Raw genomic sequence first — 6,450 nt, 5'->3', positions numbered from 1 at the left:
AAAGAGAGTGCTGGAAGCCGAGAGGGCTGCTTGGAATGGCCGAAATCGGCCATTGCAGCAGCAGCAAAGCTGCTGTTCGGCAGCAATGGCCAACGAGCTGCAAACAACTGCGAGTGCCGCAGCAGCTGCCACGACAGAAGGTGGTTGGCGATGGCGGAGGAGCAACAACCAGCGGAGGCGCGGGCAAGCGGCGGCGAGGCCGGCAGGTGGCGAAGGCCATGAGGTAGCCATGCATGTAGGCGCACTGTGCGCGCTGGTGCGTGGCAATGGAAGAAGAAGAAAGGAGAAGAAGAAGAGAATAGAAGGAAGAAGAAGAAGAAGAAGAAGAAGAAAGAAAGAAAAAGAAGAAGAAAAGAAAGAAGAAAGAAAGAAAAGAAAGAAAAAAGAAGCAGAGGAGTTGTAGGCGCGGTGCAGAGGAAGAAGGAGGAGGAGAAGAGAAGAGAAGAAGAAGAAAGAAAAGAAAAGAAAATAGGAAAAATCCTAGAATAAATTTTGAAAAATGGGAAATAAAGATTTATTAATATTCTGGAGATTTTGGGCAAAAAAACGGTTCAGGCACGCGTTTCGAGGATATGGCACGCATACCAATGAAGTCGGAGAAGCTAAGTTAAGGTAAGTAAAATTTCCTAAAATTTTTTAGAAATTCAGGAATATTATTTTATGAATTTTCGTAGTGAAATATTTGTAAAAATATTTTAGAAATATTTAGTTTGGATTTATTGAGGAAAAATAGGAAGAAATAGAGAGAAAAATAAGATAATACAAGAAATTATGAAAAAATATATTTTAATACTTATTTAAATAAATATGGTGATTAGGATACTTTGAGGCTAAAGTTGAAGAGACTCGTACAAATTTTGAGGTTGACACGCAAATCGAGGCAATGCACGAATTTCGAGACAAGCACGAATATTGTGGTAGTCTTATAAGCTTGAGAAGGTAAGTGGTACTTCCCAAATGGACTTAGTTTTATGAAAAAATGTTGGTTTGTAAGTAATTTATGTTTAAAAAACCCGATTCTCGGGAATGTTTTCATCATATTGACATACCCTGATATGTATCCATCACGTAGACGACATACATGACATGACTATAAAATGCATATGTACACGTTGATATCATTGATCACGCACATCGTGGCTGTAGGGAGTACGAACTAGCACCGCTACTTTACCAAGGGTGCCCCCATACACCCCAACTTCGAAAGAGGTGGCCGTAAAAATGGTAGGTAGCATGAAGGGTGCAGTTAACACTTACGATAAGTAAGACATTGCATTCATGCACGAAATATGTTTTCTGTACCCTTACTTAGATGATTCATCATCTAACTTGGGCTTTGCCCCTGGAATATTCAAATGTTCTAGATGGAGATTGTAGCAGATACGAGGATGAATAAGGCATAAAATAGTACTTAGCAAAATGCATGATGAATGAAATGTATGTAATGTAGTTTATATATTTAAGTTATGCTACTTTGAATTATGGACATTTTGAAAGCATGAGGATGTATAACCCTATTAAGGTTAATGTTAGTTGAGAACTTATATTTTGTATTAAGTTATGTTGTGGAACGATGATGTAAGAATTGAATTTCGATTAATGTTAAAGCATCAGGTTCGATCCTTGCTTCCTCATACGATGTGTGTATAATGATTCTCTTTCGAGAAAAATGATTGGGAATTCTGGGACAGATTCGAAAAATGATGTGATTTAGCTTTAGTGTTTGGAAGAAAAAATTTATTATCCCAGAATTGTCTCAAATTATAACACGTCCGAGAAAGCGGGGCATTACAAAACCACTTCAAATCATCACCAAAATACCTCAATTTTTCAAGAAATCTTCTCCCTTACATGGAGAACAAAAGCCCTTTATCTATTTTTTTCAATTTTTCCTTGAATGCTCGAATTTTTTGAATGAAAATTTGATGAAACCTTTGACCAAAATTCGGCTATTTATACGTATTTCGGTAGTTTTTTGGCCAATCCACTTGCTTTCTCGCATTGGTCATCTTTCCCTAGGCTTTAATGGCTTAGCCCCCTCTCCCAAACGTCAATTCGACGTTTACTAGTGGTCATCGACAAGTTGCAATGTTCACACTATTTTTTTACAATTCAACCCCTCATCTTTTGCCTTCATTCACTTTGGCCCCTTGCCCTCAAGTCCTTAGATTTCAAAAAATTACACTTAATCCTCATAACTTTAAAAATTTACATTTTTTACCCCAATGAAAATTACACTTAAGTACTCCTTAAAGAAATTTCATTTTTGAAATTTTTCTTGGCCAAATACTTGAGATTTTTGCAAAATCTGGTCATATTGTCTAAAATATCTCTTTATTCACAAGAATCTTTATTACAATTCCAATAAAAGTGGTCAAAATTTCCTATTCTATCTCCATTTCTCAGAACAAGTAGGGAATTGTACTTAATAGTATCCTCGAGCTCTTATGTTGCTTCTTCTTTCATGTGATTTCTCGATTGAATATTTACTAAGGGAATTACCTTATTCCTTAGGACTTGATCACGACGATCCAAAATTCGTTCAGGTGATTCCAGAGATAGGTCAAATTATCTGTCAGCTCAATTGTCTCCATCCAAATTTCCTGCATTGGATTGGGTATATGTTTCCAAATTTGGGACACATGGAAGACATTATGAATATTGGACAAGCTGGGTAGAAGTTTCAAACGGTATACCAAAGGCCTTACTCTTCCTAGGATCAGATAGAGTCCCATATATCGAGTTCCAATTTCCCTTTCTTTCCCCTTTGTGTTGCCAAGTGTTGAGATGACACCTTTAGGTACATATGATCTCCTATCATTACAAAAAATTCGTAACTTAGTGACGGGAGAATCTATCGTTAAAACAAGAAAATTCGTCACTAAAAACTTTAGTGATGAAAAAAACATATCACTAAAACTGGCGTCGCTAAATTTAGTCACGAAATTTAGTGACGGGTGATTTTAGTGAAGAGTGATTTTAATGACGAAATTAGTGACGGAAACCCCATCACTGATCTGCGATAGGGTCTATCGTCATAGATCAACAATGAGGTTTTCGTCCCCGTCACAGATCAGCGACGGGAACTAGTCACTAAAATATATTTTTAAAATAAAAAAATAAAAATTATATATTAAAATTTAAATTAGATTATTTTAAATCATGGAAGAATGTCGAAATTAAAAAATAAAATATTTTCATTAATTAAATTAAATTAAATCATATAAAATAAATACAAATGTGAAAATATAAATAAAATTATATAAATTAATTTTTACATAAAAATAAAAAAATTTCATAAATATTAATATTTACTAATGTTCACATTTAAAATTTTTAATTTATATATTTTTTATAATTTATATAATTATATTAAGAAATATTTTAATTAAAAATACAAAATTAAAATTTTAAGTTTTATACAAAATTTGATAATTAAAATTTTAATTAATTAATTGAATAGAAAAAAATATGTGAGATAACAAATATAGACACAAAATTTAAATCCATAAATTCCATTACTACAATCATAAATAGTCCACAATAGAATTAACAATCATCATCATTATTTTCGTCATTCTCATTTTCTTCCTCTTCACCCTCATTACCCTTGTCATTATAACATAGATCTCCACTGGTGAGTTTCTCGATGGTCCAGGAGGTGTTGATTTACTTAATACTCTGGATATCATTTGATTCTTCTGATCCGTCTATGTCATCATATATTGCATCTGTTGTCGTAGCTGTACATTCTAAGCATTCTTTAAGGCCACCGTCTATCTCATTTGTTGATTCTCCTCGTTTATCTAAGTGAATTGCAGTTTCATTTGTTCAAAATCTTGTGTCACAGATTCACATGAACTATTGGAGGAGCTACCGAATAGAGATGGGTAAGATTGATTCCCTTGAGACTTGAGCCCGTAGATATGACCCTTCTTATTCCTACCAGAGACAGCCTAATAAAAGATGTGGTGCTCATTAACTGTAAGTGAAGAGGACGAATCACTCTCAGATGATTGTGAAGATGCCTTGGCATTTAATCTCTCGAACACCTCCTATATAAATTAAAATTAATATTAGCATTTATAATTAATAAAAAATTCATCAAATAACATACATAATATAGGTAAATGTAATTACCGTGACAGTTTGTGATCTATGATCAACCCACACTTTTTATTCTTGATTATTTTTTTAAGTGTGGGTATTCCTAAAAACCTCAAATTCGTTAGGCTCGTTGTTTATTTTCTTTACCTGTATGACAAATACATATGAAATAGATAGAAAATTACAAACTCTTTGAAAGATATTAACTCCAACTAATCAAGGTGGTGGAAGAGAATTATCAACTCTATTTTTTCGAAATACACTTGTATTTCATCGAAATACATGATCCATTGGTAAGAATTGCCCGTGACAATCAAAATATGACGTCTTTCCGCCACAGTTGAGAGTAAAAGCTTTAGTTTTTTCCATACAAATTTAATATGCTAATCTACCAAATGTCATCCAACTAGATAACATTCCATATGCAGGAAAATCATTGACAGTCCACAATAAAGCAACATTCATCATGAAATTGGTTTTTGTAGATATATCAAAAGTCAAAACTCATTCATTCCATAATAATTTAAGTTAATTAATTAGAGGTTGTAAAAACACATCTATCTTATTTTTTGGATTTGTAGAAATTCTTTTCAAACACATTCCAGGAGACAAGTTATATGAGGTCAGAATGATTGGCCAACAAGAATACGGGCAACCCGATTGACTATACGGAGTAAACCCATCTACATAAAGACCAAGCCTCACATTTCTAAGATTAACAACGAAATTAGGATATTTCTTATGAAAATGTTTCCATACTTCCCTGTCGGACGGGTGGGACAATACGTCAGGCTCCCTCCGACTTTCATGATGGCATCTCATGCTACAAAAAATCTATTAATTAGTGACTGATTTAGTGACGAAAATTTTTCGTCACTATTTAGAGACGAATTAGCACCGGAAATTCCGTTGCAAAATTTTTAATTTTTTTTATATATAGCGATAGAATTAGCAACGGAATATTCTGTCACTAGATTTTTTAATATTTTTTATTAAATTTTGAAAATTTAGCGACAGAATTACCCGTCGCTAAATAATTAAATAAAATAAAAAATAATAAAATTTATTTAGCGACGGGTAACCCTGTCACTAACTAATTTAAAAAATAAAATAAAATTTATTTAGTGATACTTAAAAAAATTAAAAAATAAAACGAAATTTAATTAGTGATCGACAACCCGTCACTAACTAATTTAAAAAATAAAAAATAAAATAAAATTTAATTAGTAATGGGAAAATCCATCACAAAATAATTTAAAAAATAAAAAATAAAATAAAATTATTTAGCAACGGGATTACCTGTCGCTAAATATTTAAAAAATAAAATTTATTTAGCAAAAATTTAAAAAATTAAAAAAAAAATTTATTTAGCTACAGGCAAACCCATCACTAAATAATTTAAAGAATAAAAAATTATTTCGCGACGGCATTACCCCGTGACTAAATAATTAAATAAAATAAAAAATAAAATAAAATTTATTTAATGATAATTAAAAAATTAAAAAAAATAAAATAAAATTATTTAGCGACGGGATTACCCATCACTAAATATTTTAAAAAATAAAAATAAAATAAAATATATTTAGCAAAAATTTAAAAAATTAAAAAATAAAATAAAATTTATTTAGTGACGGGTTTGCCCATCGCTAAATAATTTAAAAAGTAAAAAATTATTTAGTAACGGCATTACCCGTTGCTAAATAATTAAACAAAATAAAAAATAAAATAAAATTTATTTAACGATAATTAAAAAAATTAAAAAATAAAATAAAATAATTTAGCGACAGAATTACCCATCGCTAAATATTTAAAAAAATAAAAATAAAATAAAATATATTTGGTAAAAATTAAAAAAAATAAAAAATAAAATGAAATTTATTTAGCGACGGGTTTGCTCGTCGCTAAATAATTTAAAAAATAAAAAATTATTTAGTGACGACATTACCCGTCGCTAATTAATTAAATAAAATAAAAAATAAAATAAAATTTATTTAATGATAATTAAAAAATTTAAAAAATAAAATAAAATTATTTAGCGACAAAATTACCTGTAGCTAAATATTTAAGAAAATAAAAATAAAATAAAATTTATTTAGTGATAATTAAAAAAATTAAAAAATAAAATGAAATTTATTTAGCAATGACATTACCCATCGCTAAATATTTAAAAAATAAAATAAAATTTATTTAGAGACTGTTGCTAAATAATTTAAAAAATAAAAATAAAATAAAAATAACGGAACGGTCCAAGAATAAAAATAACGGAACGGACCGTTCTGTTATTTTTACTCTCAAAAACACTAGGGGTGATGGTCACCCCGTTTTTGAGGGTGAACAAAATTG

The sequence above is a fragment of the Diospyros lotus genome, chromosome 11 (assembly GCF_014633365.1).
Source record: "Diospyros lotus cultivar Yz01 chromosome 11, ASM1463336v1, whole genome shotgun sequence".
In the NCBI taxonomy this organism is placed as follows: Eukaryota; Viridiplantae; Streptophyta; class Magnoliopsida; order Ericales; family Ebenaceae; genus Diospyros; species Diospyros lotus.
This window is presented reverse-complemented; position numbering follows the sequence as displayed.